This window comes from Pithys albifrons, chromosome 27 (genome assembly GCF_047495875.1).
Source record: "Pithys albifrons albifrons isolate INPA30051 chromosome 27, PitAlb_v1, whole genome shotgun sequence".
Taxonomy (NCBI): domain Eukaryota; kingdom Metazoa; phylum Chordata; class Aves; order Passeriformes; family Thamnophilidae; genus Pithys; species Pithys albifrons.
Genome location: NC_092484.1, coordinates 1,153,826 through 1,177,061, shown reverse-complemented (window position 1 = coordinate 1,177,061; position 23,236 = coordinate 1,153,826). Strand labels below are relative to the sequence as shown.

Below are 23,236 nucleotides of genomic sequence, written 5' to 3'. Positions count from 1 at the left end.
CATTGAGGTGAAATCCAGGATTTCCCATTTGTTAGCACAGATCCAACGGGAGCCGCTGGAAGTGGCAGCACCGGAATACCAACGCTGAGCGGGCTGGTTGGTCGCCAGCCCTTGGTCGTGGGGCAACACCCACTCTGGGAGAGCAGCCCAGGGCTTTGGAGAAGGGATCATTCCCCTCCATCCCTGTGGGGCACGAGGATTGGGCTGGTGGAGGCCAAGGAAGGGCCTTGCTCCAGAGCTCTGTGTGTGTGGGAGCTGCAGCTGGGGACGACCTGCCTGGAATTTCATTTATCCAGGCATTGTTTGTTCCAGGCACTGGGAAGACACGAGGCTGGAACAATTGCTGACCTGGGAAGAGCTTTTGTGGGTGGTGGGAGCAGGAGCTGTGGTGGGCAGGGGGAAGCTGAGCTGCAAAGATCCATCCCAGAGGAATCCGAGGATCGGGGATGTCCATCGGGATGAGCGACCCGGAGCAGCTCTGGCTGTGTGGGTCAGTTCTGAGCACAAAGAAGTGAACGTTCTCCCTGATCACAGAACTCCTCTTTCTCTGATTGCTAATTAGCTGGTTAACATTCCTTGCCTTATTATCCCACCCTCGGCTTTTCTTCCCAGGGATCTGGGCTGACACTTTTCCAGAGGCTCCCAAGGAGCCGTTAACTCGTAGATGGAAACGCTCTAAAAAGCACCTGCTCTTGGGGTGCCTGTTTGTCAGCAGCTTTTGTGGTGCATTTGTGTGAAAATCAGAATTACACGCTCCAGATGTGGCAGTTTTTAGGAATATGTGCCCTACTGACTCCGTGTTCCAGCACATTTTTGTATTTCTTTGGATTTATGGCTATTCCTGTGGACAATTCCCACATGCTGTGGCTGGGACTTGTGAAGGACTCCCTTGCCAGGATAGAGGGAATAGATAATTCCCTGCTTGCTGTGGCAGCTCAGGTTAGGACTATCCTGCTCATTCCAACAGGGATTTTAATTCCATTTTAATTCCATTTTTTTTCCCATTTCAGCCACTCCACGGGTAAAAGAAAAGCTCATTAATACCAGCAGACCTTGGCTTTGCTGCACAGGGTTCTTCACCCTCTGGCAAAAACTTAAAAAACCACGAATTTTTTTTTTTTTAGTGTGAAAAACGCTGCTCTGGTGTTATCTGGGAATAGTTCTCACCTTTGGAATAATACTGGAGTGCTGAAAATAGCAGGAGCTGCCATAGGCCGAGTCGAGTGAGTTGTGTTGTCAGTCATGGGAACATAAATCCAATTCCACCTGCAGATGAGCATTCCTGAAATAGAAGAGGGTTGTCAGCTACCAGAGGAGATGTATTGTTGCATCTCCCCTCGTGCTGCATGCAGGAAAAAAAGAAAATCAAATCCAGAGTTTTTGTGGTTCAGCTGGAGCTTGGGAGAGTCCCCATTTCCTGCTCCCTCCAGGAATAACGGCCAGGAGAGGGGGGTTGGCTAAAAACTGGTGTTTTGGAGGCAAATCCAACCTGTCTGCGGGAAACCCCTTCAATTCCAAAGGGTTTTTTTCCCTGAATTCCTCCTGAATTCTCACAGGGAGGTTCTGCCGACCTGGGGAGGAAGGTGGGAATGTCTCCAGGATCAGGGAGAACTCTCGGGAAGGTCAGTGGAGGGGCAGGAAGTTTTTGTGAGGCTCCACAAAGTGACCTGAGGGAGGTAGGAAATGGATTCACACCCAAGCCCGGGGGGAATTGCTCTGCTGGAGGTGGGAAATGTCACTGCTTCCCTGAATTTCAGCCCTCAGGATCCTCCTGAGTGCTCCCGAGGCATTTCAGGTACAAAGTTCCCCCATGCCCAGGCATTTTCCTGTAGTTAAAGAAGCCAAAGAGCCTCTGGTGCAGCTGGTTTTCTTTTAGAAACTTCCTGAATCCTTTTGTGCATTCCATGAGGATTCCTGAATCCCAAGTTTGTGCATTTAACCGTTTTCCCCCCAATTTAATCATCTCATCCTCAAAACTCTTGTCCCCTGCACAAACCAACCCTCCCTCCTTCCTGTTCTCCATGTGCAGGCTGCTGTAATTGAGGGTTTGGATTCCTGTGGGGACGGATTGTATCCAGCTGATCCGAGTCCTGGTGCCCCTGGATTGGGTTTGGGATGGAGACTACAATAAACCAGAATGGTTGGGTGGGAGGAAGGATGGGCTTGGCCACGTTCCACTCCATCCTAGAACAGGCTTTGAAAGGCTTTTGTCCACATCTGTTTCTTCTGCTGAATGTTCTCCCAGGTTTCATCCCACCAGGAGTGTTTCCTCTTCCATGTCTGGGGTGTTCATAAATTGTGGAGTTCTTAGAATTGGGTTTTTTTACTCTTTCTTGGGTAAAATAACCTCGTTAATTTGTTATTAAACTCTTCACCCCATGGCCTGTGTAGCTCCATAACCTTCAGTGGGGATTATCCAAGGAAAAAGCTGTTCTTGCCACCAGTGGTTATTGTTGTTGAGCTAAAATAGAGGATGATGAAGGTTAACAGTGCTCTTCCTCCACAGATATTCCTTCCAGGATAACTCTGTTTTCCTGATTAGCATCTTGATTTAAAGAGTTCTGGTGGAACTGGTGGTTGGAGTAGAAAGCAAAGGAGCAGGGGAAGCTTTTCCATGATTTAATACCTGTCCCTGAGGCCTGGGTGCATTTCCATTAGCCCAAAGGAAATGGGAATGATAAAGAATTCTGGGAGCAGAGCTCTGTGAGCTCTATGGATGTGCTGGGAAAAGGGTGGATTTGGAAGGAAGAGCCTGTAAAATCCATCACTCTTGTCACCCTCACACCTCTCCAGGAATGGGAATTTGCTCAGTTCTTTGCCCAGCAGGATTCCCAGCAGATCCTGCTCTAATCCAGGTCTATAAATACTCATAGTTTGCTTTCCTGGCTCACGTGGCACTGACAGGGATCTTGTTAGGAGCAGGTTTTTGTGGAATTCAAAGGCTTTCCAGTTTTCTGCCAGCAGTGGCTGCTGCTCTGCACTGCTCTTGGGAGGTTTGTTGATGCAGCTGAGCCTTCATCCATGCTTGGAGTGAGGATGACTCCGCCCTGGCACAGGTTCCCCAAAGAGACCCAGTCCCTGGAATTGTCCAAGGTTGGATTGGAGAGGGCTTGGAGCAACCTGGGCTATGGAAGGTGTCCCTGCCCATGGCAGGGGGTGGAACTGGATGGGCTTTAAGGTCCTTCCAACCCAAACCATCCTGAGATTCCATGATTCCCAAAGTTTTTATAAAAGGCCTGTGATCCTTGAGTGTAATGTTACATCTTGTGAAGGGTTTTCCTGTAAATCCAGGGCTGGAGATTCCAAGCAAATAGAAAAAGGCTCTGTTAGACACCAGCAAACCTGCACTTGGTTCTGTGGTGCCATCTCTTAATCCCAAGCAGTTTTCCTGGTTTATTCCAGCATGTGGTGAGAGCATTGCCACTGTGCCCTGTGCCAGGGCTCAGCTGGGCAGGGATGGGGCTGGGATCCCCTGGAATTCTGTCCTTGTGCTCATGGATGGGCAGCGAGTCCTGTGGGCGACATTTGGCTCTGCAGAGGCGGCTCCTGGAACGGAGCTCCGGCTCCCAGCTGGGTCCAGGGCCTGGAGCTGGGACACAGCGACGCTTTAGCCTCAGGAAGGGAGCCCAGATGTGGCTGCTGACCTGCTGCTGCCTTTGCCAAGGGCTTTGGGGGTGGAGATTTACACTTAAATGTGTTCAGAACATGCCTTGGAGAATCAGGTTTATCCCAACAGGGATTTTTTGGTGCTCAGTGAGGGTGATGCAGGTGGCACTTTTTCCATGCTCATCCATGGAATCTGTCTGTGTGTGGTATCAACCCCCCCCTAGTTTATATCATCTTAAAGCAACCTGGCTTAGCTGTGTTTAATTTTAATTAATCTTCTCTCATCAGGCTCCAGGTGCTGCAGCTTTGGGGGTTCCAGGGAGGGGGTTGAGGTGGACACCCCTCCTGGATGGAGGGCCTGGGAATCCTGTGCCTGCCTGGAAGCTCAGGGGGTTTGCTCTCAGCAGTTGCCTCTGGATTACAGCCCAGAGAGAGGGTTTGAGAGGAAAGGGAACAAACACCTCTCTGTTCCAGGGCTGGTGGGATTGATGCCTCACGGAGTGAGGGAATCTGGTGGGTGTCTGAGCACTGCAGAGTCCTTGGGAAGGGCGAGAGGACTTTGGTGTTTTACGTGTTGTTTTGGTGGGGTCTGTGTTTGTGACAGCCAGGTCAGGGCCCTGAGGACTCTCAGAACCTGCAGGTAGAATCATGGAATAGAATCCTGGAATATCCTGAGCTGGAAGGGACCCAAAAGGACCATCCAGGACCACCCCTGGCACTGCACAGACACACCAGCAATCCCACCCTGTCCCTCAGAGTGTTGTCCAAACACTCCTGGAGCTCTGACAACCTTGGGGCCGTGCCCACTGCCCTGGGGAGCCTGGTCAGTGCCCACCACCCTCTGGAGGGAAGAACCTTTTCCTGTTATCCAACCTGACCCTGCCCTGGCACAGCTCCAGCCATTCCCTGATCCCAGAGCACAGAGATTGGAGCTGCAGACCCCCATGAGTCTCTCCTCAGCCTCCTCTGCTCCAGCTGAACAAGCCAAGTGCCCTCAGCTGCTCCTCCTGAGGCCCCTCCAGGCCCTTCCCTGTCTCCACATTCCAGGCTCGTGCTGATTCCCTGGATCCGCATCCTGCCCATCCCCAGCCAGGTGTATCACGGGGCATCTGGACTCTCTCCTGCTTTAATTCACCTGTTTCCCTCTCAGCTCTTTCAGGGCTCCCACCTGTGTGGCTTTGTCACAGCAAAGGCTCCTCCAGGTGCCCCTCGGGTTTTTTTGCCCTCCCAGGCAGGGAATGGGGGGGACACATTTCCACTCCTGGTTCTCCTCCTCCTCCTCCTCCTCCTCCTCTGTGGCAGCAGCAGCAGCAGAGTGAAGGCCCTGCTGTGTGAGCACAGCTGAGCCTGTGCCTGCACCACTCACTCTCAGAGGTTTGGGGAACAAATGGATGAGTGTTCCCAATTCCCACCGACGCCGTTTCCTGCCCTGCTGTCCCCTCTGTGGAGGAACCACAGCAGAGCCATAACAGGAACAAGCAAACATCCCGCACTTCCTGGTGACTGGAAGTGCTCTGCTGGCTCCCAATGCATCACTGCTGCAGGCCCTGACTTTTATCTGGGGTGGTTTTTGCTGTTAATGATTAGACAGGGAGCAGTTCCCTCTGGAAGCAGCTCCTTGCCCAGCTGGCAGCAGCTGGTTTGGTGCTGTTGCCATGAAAACAGGCTGAGCAGCCCTGGCAGTACCCTGTGGCCTCTTCCAGCACCAGCCGTGGTTACCAGGTCAGTTTTGTCAGCCCTGAGAGAAATCCAAGCTTGAAAAAGAGCTAAAATAATTATATTTATATTCTCTGCTCCCTGTGTGGTTTAATCTGTTAAAATTCTAGCGTGGTTTGGGTGTTTCTCTTTGGACAGTGAAGGGTTTTTTGGGGGTCTCGCAGCCTTGCAGGAACTGTCTGTGTGCTGGGAGTGCTGGGAATGAAATCCCAAATTAAATCCCTCTGCTGTCACTGGGAATTAAATCCCCAAGTCCTCTCTGGAGCCTCGGACACAAAGCAGTGGAAACACAAACCCGACCAGGATATTTACCCTCAAGTCAATGACAAACCTCTCCTGACGTCGGCAGAGCTGGGTTTTATCAGGGGTGTTTTCAGAGGGATAAATTAAACATTGGGAAAGTTCCTGAAGGAAGGTTTGTTAGGGAGTCAGAGCTCTGGAGCCTGGGCCCAAGTTCTGTTTAAAACAAACCAAGGAACTGTTGAGGTATAAAACTTGTTGAGGGCAGTGTCAGGGATGCAGCTGCACTGAGGATGTGGGGGAAGCATTGGGATCTTTCCACATCCACTTGTGTCCTCTGTTCACGGGGCTGGAGCTCCCCAGGTCAACCCCTCCCTAAGATTTCCTTGCTTTCCTTCTGGTTCTGGTGTGCTGGGTCCAAATCCTGCCTTTTCTTTTGCAGATGTCATTCTCTGCCACCTGACAAAGGAATATAATGCAGCAATTTTCCTAACCTAAATAGTGGTTCTGACTGCCTGTATTTCCAGCTCCCCTGGAACTGGAATTAATTTAGTGTGTGGGCTTTTTAATTGGCTCGTTGTGGGGAGGAACAGAAAATGAAATGCTGCAGCTCTGCCTTCCTCTTCCCTTTCTTTAGTTCAATCTTTGTCATTCTTTGTGTCTTTGACTTCCATGAGTTGCTCAGGATTTTTCTCTGGTTTCTTTTGTTGCAGTTTCCATCTCTCAGCCTTAGGAATATCTAAGGCATGGATGGAGCTGCTCCCAAGCCTTTGGAGCAGCGTCGTTGTCAGCCTGTGACAGATCCCATGTGATTGATTGATGGCTGACGAGGCATTTGGAATATTTCTCCATCCTTTGTGTGCCTAATGCTGCTCTTCCCTGGGCTCGGGGAGGCAAAGGGGTGGCATCCCTTGTTCCAATGGAGCCATCTTCAGTCTTGGATATGGAATTGCATGGAGTGCAGGCAGGTGTTGGCCTGGGAGCTGCCTGACCATCCTGGTGGTGGAGCTGCTCCTCCTTGACCTGTCCCTCATGTTACTGGTGACTTGAAATAGTTCTGGGATGGCCTGGGGTGGTTTCCAGCAGGGAGAAAACAGATCCAGTGTGTGTTGGGATCAAAAGGGGCTTTGTAGCTTTGTGAGTGCTCTGAGTGTTTGCAGGGAATGGGGAAAAGGGGTGAGGTGCTTCAGCTGGTGGGATCAAGCCTGGTGTTCAGAGGAGCTGGGAATCCCTGTAGGAGCCTCTTAAGTGCTGAGAACTCTCTCAATTTCCTTTTTTTTAGGAGATCTGTCCTTTTCCCAAGGCAACAAGTGCACCTGCCTGTGCTGGAGGAGCGTGAGCGCCCGCCCGGGTACGTGACCAGCAGCACTCACAGACCACCCAAATCCTGCCCCACAGCTCGAGTTCCCCCCCTTGGAACCCTCATTCCCCAACCAGGAATATCATGGAATCACAGAATTTGGGTTGGAAGGACCTTAAACCTATCCAGTGCCACCCCCTGCCATGGGCAGGGGCACCTTCCCCAGCCCAGGTTGCTCCAAGCCCTGTCCAACCTTGGACACTTCCAGGGATGGGGCAGCCACAGCTTCTTTGGGCACCTGTGCCAGGGCATCTCACCAGGGGACAGTCAACTCTCCCTCCACTGAGAGATGGTGGCAAGTGCCTGAAATTGCCCCAGGGTCACCCAGGCCTGTAAATTGGAATGTTTTTTCTGAATTACATCAATTTGCCTGATACCACGTGGGTGGAAGTGGCTGATCTTTAAGGTCCCATCCCACCCAACCCACTGTGGGATATCCCAGCATTCACCACCCTTTAGATGGTTCCATATTCCCCCAGGCAGGCACTGCTGTGCTGTGCATTGCCTGATTTATTGCCTGATTTACAAGTGCAGATTAAAAGAGCTTTGATAGGATGATATAAAGGTACCTACAAGGTTATTGATCCAACTGACCTACCTCAGAGCAGCTCTTCCCAAAGGGGTCACATTCCTCCCTCAAAGGAATGACCAGGCAGGGGAGCAGGGCCAGAGTTGCTTGGGCAGGAAATCCTTTTTTAGGAGATTCCTCAGTCCTTCCATAGGGCTGGATTTGGAATTCTCCAAGAGAGGGCAGTGTGTCCCTGGACCTGCCGCGTGCTCTGTGAGCTGAGGAGAGCGCTGAGCCTGGAACTCCTCATCCTGAGCTGAGTAATTAACTGACAGCCTCATTAGCAAACTGCGCTCGGGGCTGGGCATCGTCACGTGCTGCGGTCGGTCCTTTCCCCACGCCCTGGCAGGGATTCGGCAGCGCTTCCTCTTGCCTCACTTTCCTAAGAAAAAAAAAAAACAAACCCAAACGTCCCCTCCCGGTTCCACGTGCGTCACTTTTGCCCTACTTTGTGCTCTTGGTGTGTCCTCCAAGAGGGGACGGATGTCGTGGGATCACCCGGAGCGTTGCTGTGAGTCAGAGGCAGCCAAAGGTTTAATTCAAAACATGAGGAATCTGGGAGAAAACCTGAAAAAAAAAAAAAGGAGAACTCCACGAGGTTGTTCTGTTGTGAGGGCACCGAGTGGGAAGTGCTTGTGCTGGGTCTCCAGCTCCATCCAAAGCTTTGTTTGCCAAGGGATGGGTTTTTATGGAAGTGTTGGAAGGATCTCCCCAGCCCAGGGGGCTGTTGAGGGCTCAGGGGGGCCTGGCAGGAGTGGGGGGACAGCTGGGGGTGGGCTCTGCTCCCAGGGAACAACAGGGCAAGAGGGAATGACCTCCAGCTGTGCCAGGGCAGGGGCAGGATGGGCATCAGGAGGAATTTCTGCCTGGAAGGGATGGTCAGGCCTTGGAAGGGGCTGCCCAGGGAGGTTTGGAGTGCCCAGCCCTGGAGGTGCCCAAGGCAGGACTGGCTCTCAGTGCTCTGGGCAGGGGCACACGGTGGGCGTCGGGCACAGGGTGGACTTGATGACCTGGGAGGTCTTTTCCAAGCTCAGTTATCCCATGATTCTGATCTTTTTTCCTTTTTCAGCTGTTTTTGGTGCCCATCAGGACTCTCACACCCCCCTCTTATTTAGGAGCAGCTTTTAATGCTCTCAATTCTTGCCCAGTTGCTGAAGTTACCTGGAGGCCCCTTTATTGGTGATTTATATCCTGCAGAAGTGGTGCTGCCCTGGCCTGGAAATCACTGATAGATCAAGAGCTCCCTGTTTCCCAGGGGTCATTAAGGCATTTAATTTTTTACCTAATTGGCTGTATAAAATTCTTGATACTCCCTAGAAAATTTAGGGCACTTGTGTAACATGAAAACACATTGAAATAACCTCAGAAGTTGCTTTGAGGTGAAAACTTATCCCAGGAGAAACAGCCACATTTAAACCAAAACTGTAACCTGGATTCTAAATCCTTCCTCAAGACATTATTTTTTTTCTTTCCCTGTTTTCCAGAACAAGGTGAACTTCACCCAGCTGGAAGGGAAGGGGGAAAATCCCCTCCCTGGGAAGTGTTTTATTAGTTTGGGAGCAAGGCTGGTTTATCAGGATTGGATTTTATTGTGGTGTTTCCAGTGATTTGAAGTCAACAGCCTGTTGTTGTTTGATATTTGTTTTACTGGAGCAGAATTAGGGGAGCAGCCTATGGAATAATTGTGTTTTACAGCCCTCAGCTGCTCCTCAGAATATTGCAAAGCAAATTCCTGCTCACTGTTAGGATGGCACTCCAGGAATTCCAAACCTCAGCATCCCATCTGTGCTCCACTCTGGTATTTACAGTGCAGGGAATTCAGCTGGATCCTCTTTCACCTCCTCTTCCTGTTCCAAGCAGTTGTTAAGTTGTTGTAGGTTTTAAAATTCCTACAATTTCTGGGAGGTTGTCAGGGATATAAAAGATCTTCTTGTGTTGCTGGTTTGCCTGGGAGAGGCTTTGAGCTGATCTAATTCTGTTAAACCTCAGTGTCCCTGGAGCTGGGACTGGGATTGTCCCTGGTTTGATCTGTTTGGGACAGCTGGAAGCATTTGCTAAAACTGGAGGCTTTTTTTAAAGAATAGTCTTTATAAACATCTTTTACTGCAGCCATACAGACTTTTTGGTTGCTATTCTGCCCTCCAAAAGGAGGAAAAGGTGATTTCTTTGGGATGGAGGGATGTTGGAAACTCAACCCCATCCCTGGTGTATCCCTGGGAGAAGGAGCACAGTGTGTTCCATTAGTGTTTGTACATTTTAAACCTCATTTTCCAGGCAGCTTCAGGAAATTGGCATCCCATAAGTGAAACCTTTAAAAATAGCTCTGCTCCCACTGAAGTGAGTCCTGTTGTTTCCATGGCCCGTTGTCCCAAGTGTGTTGCAGGATCCCTGAAGCTTTGGAAGTGTTCAAGGAGATGCTGCTCAGCAGAGCTGGAGCCCCAGATATTTCCTGAGGAATTGGTTCCTTTCAGGAATGAACTCCTGCCCATGGAATGCTGCTGTCTGCAGGGTTTATTTTAAACTTTTTCCTGCTTTGCTTAGGGGAAAAGCAAAGCCTGAGCAGGAATGCATGAGTGGGTTGGAATGATCCTTTGGAATATCCCAGCCTGGCTGGGTGTGGAAATGTGGTGCTGCTGTACCAGCCTGAGCTGCTCCTTTTCCTTAAATCCACGGGTGTTTAAGGCATTTCACACTCAAAATTCAGTTCTGAATTACCCCTTTTTTTGTGTGGTTTGGAGTTTCACCTTCCCCCACGTGAAACCAGCCCTTGCACAGATGCCTTGGGTGTGAAATTGGGGTGTTGGGCTGTTCCTGTGTGCCAGAAATGCTCCCCCTGCTCTGCCTGAAGACTCAGGAGCAGCTGCTGGGAAGGATTTGCCTTTGGAGGGACTTTAAAGCACCACTGAGGTCAACACAGGTCCTGTCAGATGATTTCTGCATCTTTCCAGCCTCAAGCACAGACCCCTGGAGGTGTTGAAGCACTTTCAGACCTCAAGAAAGGCCCTTTTCCCTTCCCTCTCCTCCAAGCCTTCCCTTTTTAGGCCTTCAAAAATGTTCCAGAGTGAGTTGCCAGCACAGACTTCCCAATTAGCAAATGTGTGCTGGCTGTGGCAGCTGCTCCTGAGCAACAACCCTGGGCTGTGTGTGCTGGAAAAGGGCACAGGGAAACAGGATCTGCTCATCCCTTGGAGGAATTAATGGGGAAAAGTTAAACTTTAGAGCTCTCCCTTTGCCATGGATATTTTGTGTTGGATGCAATTGTTTGATAATTTGTTATTTTTAGTCGGATATTTTTAGGGATGTGACGAGTCCAGCTCTGGACCTCAATCTGTTGCTATTATTGGAGCACTAAGTGGCAGAATTAAACCAGTGTTGCTTATCCCATTAAGGTTACTTAATTTTGAGATGTGTCTGAGCATTGAGACAGACTCTGAGGGGCTGGAAGTGGAAATGGGGAAGGGCTGGAGCAGCTGGGGGGGCTCAGCCTGGAGAAAAGGAGGCTCAGGGGGGGCCTTCTGGCTCTGCAATCCCTGCCAGGAGGGGGGACATGGAGGGGTTGGGCTCTGCTCCAGGGAACAGGGACAGGAGGGGAGGGAATGGCCTCAAGATGTGCCAGGGCAGGGACAGGGTGGATATTGGGAAAAATTCTGCCTGGAAAGGGTGGTCAGGCCTTGGAAGGGGCTGGCCAGGGAGGTTTGGAGTCCCCACTCCTGGAGGTGTCCAAGGAGTGACAGGATGTGGCACTGAGTGCTCTGGGCTTGGGGACAAGGTGGGGATGGGGCACAGGGTGGGCTCAGTGACCTTGAGGGGCTTTCCCACCCTCAGTGATTCTGTGATAACTTCACCTTCAGCACTTGAACTTCTCTGTTCCATCAGGCTGAACTCCAGGTGTGTCCGTGGCAGGTCCTTCCCTTGGGATTGGAGCTGCTCCGAGTCGCAGCCTCTGACACATCCCGGAGTGGGATCTTTGCCTGTGGCTCAGCAGCACCTGCCAGCAAAGCCTTAATGCACCCTCTGCCCTGGCTGGTAACAGTTCCCAAATTCCCTGGGTAGGGATCCAGCAGCATCCTGAAAGGAGTCTTTGGCACTGGGACACCTTAAGGTGCCATGAGCTGTGCTGGGGGTGCTGAATGAGGTCACATCATCCCCAGGACAGGGAGGGCAGAGCTCCCCACACCAACTGCTGGGATGGGAGCAAGGCTCCTGTTGGAATGGGAATGGGAATGTCCAGGCTGTCCTGCACCAACTGGCTTTTCTGAAATCCTTGGCTCAGTGTTGGAACTTGGATAGCAAACCAGGCACTGCAAGCAGGACTCACTCGGTCTTTGCTCCCCCTGCAAATGCAGCTTTTTGTACTTCTTGCCTTAAACCCCACGTGAGTTTGTCAGGAACTCTGGACATGGTTCCTGCATGGCACATTCCTGGCACATGGACCTGCATGGCCCAGGTGGGAATGCTGGGGCTTTGTTCACTGTTGGAACGCAGAGCCTTTGATTTTTTATGCATTTTCATGTGTTGAACCATTCTTGGACAATCTGAAGGCCCAGCAGCATGACCAGCAGCCACCTGCTCCAGGATCAGCATTCCTGAGCTCTCTCTGATCTTTCCATGGAACTTTTTATTAATCTCAGTTGGAATAGTTGATAAAACATCAGGCTCCCCCTGCTCCATGACCTGCCAGATCTCAGAGTGTCCAAGAGAAGCCCAGCAATTCCAGCAGCACAGCAATTCCTCCTGCCAGGGAGCTGGAATTCCTTCCTGGGAAAGGCCCTGGTGCCTCCCTGAGGTTCTGGTGGTGGGCTGGGGTGGAAGATCCTATTTCCTTCCAGCCTTTCCTGGACCCTGAGGGAGCATTGGCAGCTGCAAGGATGCTTTGCATTGCCAACTGTTGCTGCTTCCAGTTAGTTGGGAAGGAAATTCCCCTCAGTTCTGCCCACACCTGTGAGAGTCTAAATTATCCCAGTCTGGGGGAAAAACTGGAATCCTTTATTGAACACAACACACAGTGTAAGGGTCTCGTAGGCAGGACATGCTAATGAGGATGGATTATGGTAACGTGTTAATTAGGGGGTTATACAAGTTTCAGCTGGGTTGCACAATTAGTTAATATTTTCCATAAAAGGGATTTACATGGGGGGAAGGAGACAAGGGGTTTCAACATGAATTGATAACATTATCCCAAGGTCCATCTCTGTCTTGGAGCCAGAGACAGCTCATCAACGTGGTGGAACATCAACAGGCCTCGTCCTGTCCCTGCTGATGGGATTTCTCTCAAACTCTTGACCAAATAGTGTTTAAGTTTGTCAATTCTTTTTCTGCTGGTCGCTGAATTTCCATCCCTACACACCCCCACTCCAGGGGTCTCCCAAAGTGACGGTTCTGCCGCGGCAAAGGCCTGGATAGAACAAGGTTTCTGTTGGTGTGGCACATTCCCAGGATGAGCTGCTGCTGCTCCTGACAGGGAGGCAGAGCCTCTCTGAGCTTTGCAGGGCAGCTCTCCTGCCCCGAGTTGCTGCTGTGCAACATCCGACAGAGGAAATTGCAGCCACTTTTCTCCCGCTCGGAAGCGGCTCCGGAGGGGCCGGGGGAGTGTCTGGGAGAGCGTGGCCACCCCTGGGATGAGCTCAGCAGTGCCAGCTGCCTCCTGAGGGCCTTTCTCCAGCCGGGAAGTGTGGATGGATTGGCAGCAGGAGCATGTCCAGGCAGTTCCCCTCCTTGGCCAGTAAACAGCAGTGTGGGGTCACGCTGTGGGATATCGTGTTCCTTACCTTTGCACTGGGAGAAGCCTGGAAGGAAGGAGGGGGCAGAGTTTATTCCAGCACGCTGAGGTCAGGCTTGTTTTCCTTCTTGGAGCAGGAACAGCTCAGCCCCTGGAGTTGGATCCTGCAAGGCTGTAAACAGCAGGCTGTGGAAAGCCAAAGATGGGATTGTGTTCCTCTGGAAACTTGTTGGGTTGTTTTTTGTCTCCTGTTCCTGGTGCCCTCACTGCCAGTTCACAAGGAATGGGGCAGAGTTTGGGGGCTCTGCAGAGGGGAGGGGGCTGCAGTGTGGCTGATCTGAGATCCAAACACTGGCAGGGCAGGAGTCCCTGTGTTACCTTTAAAGAGAAAGAAGAAGTGCTCCAGAAGTTACAAATTTCAAGGAAAACTAATCCAAATGCAGAATGTGTGTTGTCTCTTCAGGGTTTCAGTTCAGTTGCAGCTTCAGGGCCCTGTTTAGTCAGAAGGTGGATTGGATTTTGGGTGCTTTGTGTCTGACTGAGGTGCTGAGCTCTCCTGCAGAGTGGAGGTGGTGGCTGATTCCTGCAGCAGGTTGGCATTTATGGAATAATTTGAGTTGGAAAAGCCCTCTAAGATCTGGAAGAGCTGGGAGATGGTGGGGTGGGATTGCAGCTCAAGGCTGGCTCTTTCCCAGGTTCTTGGTGGCCTTTCCTGCCTGTGGGACTTTCCAAGTGCTGCTGTGCTTATTTTTCAGCCCCACACTCCTGTTCATGCTCCCTCCCCATCTCCATACTGGGTTTTGTTGACAAATTCCCCTGAATTTCAGTCTCTTTGGGTTTATTGCAGGATTCCAAGGGGAATCAGGCAGGGCTGAGCTGCCCCAGCAGGAATGATCCTGATGAGTGAGGCCCCAGTTGCTATTTTGAACCAGGCTCCTCTCCACCTGCCCTTCCCAAATCCAGCCAAAGCCTCCCCAGATCCAGGGGCTCCTCAGGATGGCCCTATGGAAAACTCCCCTGGAGTAGAGGGAATGGCTGGAAGTGTCCAAAGCCAGGTTGGACAGGACTTGGAGCAACCTGGTCTAGTGAAAGGTGCCCCTGCCCATGGCAGGGAGGTGGGACTGGCTGGGCTTTAAGGTCCTTCCAACCCAAACCATCCTGGGATTCTGTGATCCCAAGGAATGGCTCAGTGGTGGACTGGGAGCCATTCTGAGGCTGATTCCAAACATGCCTTTTAATCCCTGCTCTCCTGACCTGACCCAAGTTTCTGTGTTCCATAGTAAAGGTTTTCTCTTGCTCTCACCTTTCTGTTTCCATGGGTAGCTGGCATTGACTCTCTGGTTTGGAGTGTGGCATTTGTAAAAAATCCTATTTAAAAAAATACTTTCAAATGCTTGTTTTGGCACGAGGGCTGTTCCTCACCCCTTGGTTTACTGAAATCTGGAGCAGAGGGAGGTGAGAGGGGCCAGAGAGCCTTGGCCTGAACCCCAGCACAGAGTCAGTGACGTGGGTTTTACTTCTGTATAAAAAAAAAAAACTGTTTGTGTTCAGGCAGTAAGTGGAGAAAACAAGCAGGGTTGGATTTCAGCTCTGCTGGATTCTTGGAATTAGTCCCTCTCTGGCTCCCAGCTCTGACTTCAGCATGGTGAGCTGGGCTGGCCAGAGAGGGTTGAGCAATGGTTTTACTGGTAAGCAGGAAGGGGCCATGCTGGGGGGGCAGGGGGGGGAGGAGACCCCCCAAAAATGTGCAGCACGTGCAGTTCTCAGGGTGCTGTTACAGCTTTCTTAGAGCCAGCTCGTTCCTACTCCCTGTTTTTGTGCTTTCCTGGGAGCCAAACCTGCCAGTGTGTGTGTTTAGGCAGAGGGCTCTGGTGGCTTCTGTGCTAAAACACTCTGAATTCCCCCCAAACACCTTTCCCTGTCTGCAGCCCCCCAAAAAATGATGCAAGTGCCTCAACTCATTCCCCCTAAAAGGGTGCAAACCCCTCTCCTTCTTCACATTCCCCCTAAAAGGGTGCAAACCCCTCTCCTTCTTCACATTCCCCCTAAAAGGGTGCAAACCCCTCTCCTTCTTCACATTCCCCCTCTAACTTGGTGCAAACATCTCTCCCTCTCTGTATTTCCCCCAAAATGATGCAAACACCTCCTCTTCTCCACATTCTCCCTTCTCCAAATTGGATAAACTCCTCTCCCTCTCCTCATTCCCCCTCTAACTTGGTGCAAACCCCTCTCCTTTTCCTCACCCCCTCCCAAACTGGTGCAAACCCCTCTTCTTTTCCTCATTCCTCCCCAAAATGCTGCAAACCCCTCTCCTTTTCCTCACCCCCTCCCAAACTGATGCAAACCCCTCTCCTTTTCCTCACCCCCTCCCAAACTGATGCAAACCCCTCTCCCCCTCCTCATTCCTCCCCAAAATGCTGCAAACCCCTCTCCTTTTCCTCACCCCCTCCCAAACTGATTCAAACCCCTCTCCCCCTCCTCATTCCCCCCCAATATGAAATCCAGACCCCAAATATTTCAGTGCCTTCTCTCCCCCAGCAGCTGGAGCTTCTTTTCTCCCTGGTTTCAGGTGCCATGTTCAGTGTCTGGAATCCAGAGTGTGACCTCCAGGTTGTGGGTGTTACAAAACCAAAGGAAAATGGGTTCCTTTTTATTATTGCTAATTGATATCAGCCCTAATTTTCCAGTGAATCCCTTGGATATCAATCAGAGCAGAGTCATGCAGTGAGTGTAGCACTGATTGATTATTGCTCACTATTGCTGTGGTGGGACTGCAGTAAACATTCCAAATTATAACTTCATTAATTATGCACCCTCTGCTCAGTGTACCAGTGATGGAACTCCCGAATTCCTGTTTCCTTGGCAGGAGGAATCAACCAGGATCCCTGCAGCACCTGACAGGACAGGACAGTGGCCGAGACTGCTGTGTGGCAGTAGGAAGGTGAGCAAGGACAACTCTGCCCTCGTGGGACTCCAAAGGATCATTTCACTATTCATTTTCCTTCCACTGGGGGTTTGATCTTACCTGCCATGGTGTGGCTGAGGGGGTTGCTGAGCCACAGGTGGGATTTGGGGGTAGGATTTGGAGGTGGTGACTCCAGGTGAGGCTGGTGATCCACTGCCCACGTGGAGCCTCGTTATGTAACACTGATCACCTCCTTAATTAGGGAGGGACATCCCTGGATTCCAGAGGAGATGTGTCCCTTAGTCAGCAGCAGCAGGAGGTGTGGGATGAGGGGAGTGGGAGGCTCTGGCTGCTGGAGGAGGAGGTTGTTCCCTTTGTCCTGGAGATTTGCTGGAGCGTTGGGATGTGTGTGTGGGGCAGCAGGGGCTGCCAGGGGGGGCTTTTCATCCTGTATGAAGTGGTTTATATTTTGTGTTAAAAATATTGGTGCCACAGCTCAGGGCAGTGACTGAGCCCTGTGGTGGGCACTGCTGAGGGGAGTCCTGTGTCCAGGTCTGGGCCCCTCAGGACAAGGAGCATGTCCAGGGAAAGGGCTGGAGCAGCTGGGGGGGCTCAGCCTGGAGAAAAGGAGGCTCAGAGGGGACCTTCTGGCTCTGCAATCCCTGCCAGGAGGGGGGATGTGGAAGGGTCAGGCTCTGCTCCAGGGAACAGGGACAGGAGGAGAGGGCACGGCCTCAAGATGTGCCAGGGCAGGGTCAGGTTGGACATCAGGAGGAATTTCCTCATGGAAAGGGTGGTCAGGCCTTGGAAGGGGCTGGCCAGGGAGGTTTGGAGTGCCCAGCCCTGGAGGTGTCCAAGGAAGGACTGGATGTGGCTCTCAGTGCTCTGGGCTGGGGGACAAGGTGGGAATGTGGCACAGGGTGGGCTCAGTGACCTTGGAGCTCTTTCCCACCCTCAAGAATCCTGGAATTCTGGTTTTGCTCTGTGCTGGAACGTTAAATCCTGTAAATGTCCCATCTCTCCTCATCCTCTGTGAAGGGCAGGGGTAGGAGGTTCACCCCTGATGGGGGTGAGGCCCCTTCCCTTTGCTGATCCACCAAAACTGTTCCTTTCTGGAAGTGTGGACAGTGTGTCCATCCTGCTGAGCTCAGCTCTTCCTCATCACCCTCTATCCCATTATATTTCTTCAATCCTGTGCTCCAGCCTTCCTTATACCAACAATCACACTGAAGCACTGCCTGGTGGTGCCCAGTGACACATTGCAATTAGTGATCTCCAGTTAATGAAGCAGCTCAGTGACTAAACCTCATGACTTTTCCAAGTATCAGTCAGGGGGTTTGAAACACCCCTAGAGCTTCGTGTGGCCTCAGAGCACAGAATGAACTGCTTGGGCTGCTCTGAAATCTCCCACTGGTTTTTCCATCTTGTCAATATTTCCCCTGTGTGCCCTCAAATACAATATTTAAATTAGATTTAAATTGGATTGGGGCCTGTAATGGTTGTTCACCTTCAGGCAGCTTCCCTGACCTCGCTGTGAGGAGATGGGCCACGTTGGGATATATTAGGTATGAAATACTTGGAAATCCTTTAGTAGGCTTTTAAAAAGTTGTATTTATTGCTGCTGGGAACACTCAATAGCTGGAAATTCCACAGTGGGATCAGGCTGTGTGGTATGTCGGGGTTGGTGTCCCTTTTCCCTGGTCACCTCCAGCTTCGTGGTGTCCTTGGCACGAGGATTTTCCCTGGAGCCTCTTTTGTGAAATCCCATGTTTCCTGCCCTGTGTGAGATGCCAGGAAGGTAAAGGAGCTCAAGCTTGGTGAGGTGACAGACCCAGAGCTGGGGATTGTGTCTTGCTCACGTAAATTCTGTCCCAGAGCTGGATCATCTTCAGGGGCACTGGGATTCCAAGAGGAGCAGGAACATTCCTGGATTCTGTTAATGCACCCTTGGGAATTGAAGAGGCAGGAGGCTGAGCCTGTATTTCAACCCTCCCTGGTTTGGGGAGGCATTTGACCTCCCCCAGGAGCTTTGGGAAGCGACAGGTCAGGCAGATGCTGCTTTGGGGCTGGAGGAGATGTGGGTGATGATGATGATGCTGCTGAGCAGTTGCTGTTCTTGAGTCACTCTGAGGAGTTGAGATCCATGTGACTCCACAGCCAGTAGTTCTGCGCTTCCATGTGTATCCCAGCCAGGCTTTTTGGGGGGGTGGAAATGATGGTTAAATACACAGTTGTGGTTTTTGAGTGTCAAATCCTCTAAAAATCCCTTTTATTTGAGGGGAGGAAAACCAGCGCCTGCAGTTCCCGCTGGGGGCGGCAGAGGGCGGTGTTGGGCCACCCGAGGGCGCCCCATTGTTGTGCTTGTATTTTAATATTAATTAATGGATATCCTGTTAATAAAAGAGCCTCCCAAGGCTTTCTAATTGCAGCTGCAGCCAAATGTGGGCCGGCCAGCACAGCGGGGTGAGGCCCTGCAGGGACACCAGGACTCCCTGAGCACTGGGAAGGCACAGCTGGGCTTTGCCAGGAGGGTGAGGATGGATGTTCTCCCCACTCTCAGCACCAACCTGAGCTCTGCAGGGCAATCCCAGCCCACAGACCCCCCAAAATCCCAGTTCCAGCCCCCAGCGAGGGTGTCAGCAGGTGGCAGCAGCCTGTCCTGCCTGTGTTATTCCTGGCTGGGAGATTCTCTGGATTCAACACCACAGTCTAGACTTACTGACAGACAGGATTCTTCTCCTGTTAGGTAAGCAAGATACAGACACCCATTATGCAAATTCCCAGCCGTAGTGGCCCTCTGAAACATTCTTCAGATTGTCTAAATAAGGTGCTGTTTCATACTAAACCAGGCCTTTGGGTGCCTTCCAGCTGCCTTGCCCTGGAGCTGGGGTTTTTTATTTTTTTCCTTTTGGAGATGCTGATCAGCACAGACTTTTGGACTTCCAGATGTGCAGCAGGACAAAGAGGCAGGCTGGGCAAAGAGCTTGAATTGTGCAATTAAAAAACTTTAAGGCCAGTAGTTCTTGTGCCTGTGTCTGCTGCTTGTGCAGGCAGTGACATGGGTGCTATTAAATGCACTTCATATGCATTTTATAAATCATTGCACAGACTCAACAGGCTTTTTTTTTTTTGTCTCTGAGCACCAAAACTCAGTTTTAGGTGTCCCCCCCCGAGGCAGGGGAGGGTTGGAGGGTGCAGTGACCTGGCACTGTCAGCTCTGCACGGAGGTGTTGCCCCTCTGCATGTGACTCATGCCCTGGGCTGGAGGAGGTGGGAATGGATCATCACTGACTATCCAGAGGGCTTGGAAGTGGCTGTGGCATTTGCACTCTTTCTTTTTGTCACAGACAAGTTCAAAGAGCCTTTCAGCCCCGATGACTGTGGAGTTATTCGTGCAGCTCTTCCCAGAGAGGCCCTTGTGGGGTTCTTGTTGCATGAGCCCAAATTTCTGACCACAAATACTCTTCCAGTGTTTTATACTGTGGTTCTGTCACTAAAATCTGTCCTCCTGAAGCTGCTTTAGACTCCTCAAGCCTCACAGCACACAAAGGGCTGGGAAGGGATGACTGGCAGCTTCCTGAGCTGCTCCTGAGGTCAGGATTTGGCAGGCGCCCAACGAGGCTTTGGAATGGCTGTGAGTGCTGTGTGGTGAGCACAGCCCTTCTCAGGAAAACATTGGAAAGCTTCCTGGTCCTGAACTCACTGTGCAGGCACGTGATTTTCTGGGAATTAGCTTGAATGTGCTGCAGACTGCTCAGAAATCCCTACATGGGGTGATGTTGGATCACAGAAAAGCAAGAACAAGGCGGTTGGTCAGGTTTCTTCCTGGTGGCCCTTCAGCCTGTTGACACCAACCAGCTCTGCTGCTTCTGTTTCTTGCCTAACAAAGGGGAAAAGTCTGTATTGTTGGGGTTTTGTTTTGTTTTGTTTTGAAATTGCAACATTGCTCCTGTTTTCCCGAGCATTATTTGTTTTGGGACATAGTTAATCCTCTAAAGAGTTTTCAGGGGAATTGCTGGCTGCACCCTGTGCTGCTGCAGAGCTCTGGATGTTGCCAGCCAGCAGTGAGACTTTGCCCTGTGCTGGCTGGGACTGTCCCTTCCTGTCCTGCAGGTTGTGATCCCATCCCTTCCCACACGGGAATTCTGTCCTTGCCTCCCCACCCTCCCCAGCTCTGGGCTCTGCACCTCAAGGCTGGCTGTGGATGATCACAATAATGACCTTTCCTCGCAGCTTCCCCCACGTCTGAGCTCCTGCAGGAGCCAACCCAAACACCTCCCTGCTCCCAGCAGGGTCTGTGAACTCTCTCCAGCTCAGCTGCTCTGTGTGTTTCACCATTTCTGCTCAAAGATCTGAGATAAGGAGGCGAGCGCTGCTGACTCAGATCTTACTGGCTCTGGGGTTTGTCCTTCCTGCCCTCCCACACTCCACCTGCACACCCAGCAAACCTTCCCCCCCCCCGGGGCTTTCCTCCCCAAAACACAGCCTGCTTTGCAATCCTACTGCTCTGTCACCCCAGAGAACAACCTCGAGTTTTTAGGGAAGAGATTTGGTTGGAGATCTGGGAAGGAAAAGAGGGGTCACCGAGGTTTGTGGCCTGGCAAAGAGCCAGGCTGAGTCAGCCAGCCTTTTCTTGGGAGCACCTGAGTCCTGGGTAAACACCAGTATCTCCCTGTAAACAGCAATATCTCCCTGTAAACACCAATATCTCCTCCTTCCAGCTGCAGAGCTGAGCTCTCAGGGTTTGTCCCCAACCCGGAGCTGCCGAGTTAACTCCGGGCTGAGCAAACCCAGCCCCTGTTCCTGACGCTCGTGCACACTCAGGACATTCCCCTTTTTGCTGTTTAACAGCCTGGTGTGGCGACATCCACAGTGCAGGTCATAAAAATCCCGGATTTGGGGGTTGGTTTTTTAGGAAACCAGCAGTGCTGGCAGCGTGAGGTGCCCTGGGGGAGCCTCAGAGCTGCTCACCAGGGTTTGGTGCTGGTTGTGAATTCTCCGAAGTTCAGATTGCTGTGAAAAAGTTCTGTTACTGTGAAAAAGTGCTTAGTGGGGTTGGTAAAGTGAACCTTTTCTGGTCAGATAGGAAACCTCCCCTGGGGCTGCCTGGAAGAGCAGTTCAGTCCTGTATGAACTCACAGGCAGGTTGGGAAAGGTTCTGTCCTGCTGGGAAAGGTTCTGTCCTGCTGGGAAGCTCAATCTGCTGAAAGTGCAAATAGCTGTGAGGGCACAGGGGATTTGGGTGAATGTTTTAGGTGAATAACCCAACTTTCTCTTGTTTCTGTAACTGATTTCTTCAGCTTTCTGGTGTGCAGCCCTCAGTCTCTCACCTGGATCTCAGTGCATTTGTGCTGTTGTGTTGCAGAGACAAATGGCCATCAGGCAGCTCTGTTTGTCCTTTAAAGTATATATAAATATAATTCCCTGAGCAGCCCTGGATTCCCATCCTTCCCAGCTGGTTTCCCATCCCATCCAACTGCAGTCTGGACAGGCTCACATTCCTCACTCCTGAGGCCAACATTCTTCTGCTCCTCTGCACCAGCTCATTTGCTTGGGATTTGTTTAAAATTTGAATCCCAGCCCTGTCTCCAGCTCCCAGACACCTTTATTAGCTGTACCTCCAGCCCCCTCTCTCTGGAGAGTTAAATCTTGGTCATATTTACTAAAATAAGATGGATATTGGAGCTGGTTGTTGCTGGAGTTCAGTGGAATTCATCTGGAATCCCCACATGCCATTGGCTTGAGTAAAGGCATTGCAGTTTGCTGATTAAGCACTCAGCTATTTCAGTGAAAAACCTGAAAGGAAAGTTGCTTTTTTAAGTCTTTGATGGCAGTTTGGAGAGGAGAAATCCCTGGTTTGGGGCTTCTCCTCTGCTCTGGGTGCACAGGAGCTCATCCCTGAGCTGTTCTTTCCTTGGAATTGCTGCCAGTCCAGCCCCAGCCCACAAGGGAAATGTGTGTGCCAAAGTGTCAGGAGAGACATAAATCAGTCAATAATCAGTTTCCACACCAGTTTTCCTCAGCTGGATTTATCATTGGTAATTATTTAATGGAAACAAAATCCACATCCCCCAGGTCAGAGCAACCTTTGGGGGGAAAAGAACCCAATCCAGCTCCAAAAATTGGACAATCCCTCCTGTCCTTCGGTGTCTGTGAAGTCATTCTGACCCTGGTGCCTCCAGCCTGAGCTGGAACTGGACTAAGACACCACTGCTGGAATTCTTTATCTTTTAAAAACCAGATCTAGGGAGGTTTGGATAAATCTGGATTTTCTGTGTGGCCACAAGGACGTGACCAGGAGCAGTAAATCATTGCTGGGAAGAAACAGGCACTCCCAGGACAAACAAATGAAGGACTTGAACTTTCCTTGGAAGCCTCTGTTTGAGTGTTCCCATCACCTGATGGGGAAATGGGATCAATTCCAAGCAGTCCCAGCAAGTCTCTGACCCTTAAAAGCCAATTTTGTTGGACAAAGCCTGATTTGATCATGTTCCATCATCTCCACACCAGCAGCCTCTCAAACCTGAATCCCCTGGGAATTCTTTGCTCCAGCAGCTCCGAGCTGAAGGGATGGAGCTTGGAGCACCCATGGATAGTGGAAGGTATCCCTGCCCCTGGCAGGAGGTGGAGCAGGATGGGCTTGAAGTCCCTCCCAACCCAAACCAATCTGTGGTTTTATTCCCAGGGCAAATCTCCAGCCTGGTTTGATGTTCCTGCAGGTCTTCCCCTCTCTGGGGTTGGCTTTGGTTCTATCCAAAATACCTGCTGGGAATTGCCTTGTGGAATTTAAAAAAAAAAAAAAAAGAAGCCCCAAACCCCTCAGGAAGACAAGGACAGGCAGTTTCATCCAAGGAATTTCCTTATAAAGAGCTGCTCTGGCTGCAGGGCTGTGCCAGCAGGAGTGGCCCCACTGCCAGGAATTCCTTCCTCTCCTTTCCCTGGAGTGTCACACCCACAGCTCCGGATCGATGTGGGCACAGGGATTGCCAAACATCCACAGCTTGTGGAATTCCTGCCTGACTTTGGCCATGGAGAGGGGACAGGGGGGTCCTGCAGAGCTGCCAGGGGGGATTCTGTTCCAGCCAGTTCCTGAAGTGATTCCTCAGCTTTGCTTTCAGGCTT

At 51.3% G+C, this 23,236-nt stretch overlaps 1 protein-coding gene across 4 annotated transcripts in view; it reads left to right on the top strand.

Moving 5' to 3' along the window:
- GNG7 (G protein subunit gamma 7) overlaps positions 1–23,236 on the top strand; it is a 64,051-nt gene that overhangs the window by 7,069 nt on the left and 33,746 nt on the right. For 2 of the 4 annotated variants that reach the window (XM_071578032.1, XM_071578034.1), the window contains 2 exons: positions 6,845–6,913; positions 16,076–16,150. The gene's annotated coding sequence lies outside the window, so the exon portion shown is untranslated. The remainder of the gene's footprint in view (positions 1–6,844; positions 6,914–16,075; positions 16,151–23,236) is intronic. The other 2 variants (XM_071578035.1, XM_071578036.1) reach the window with 1 other exon arrangement.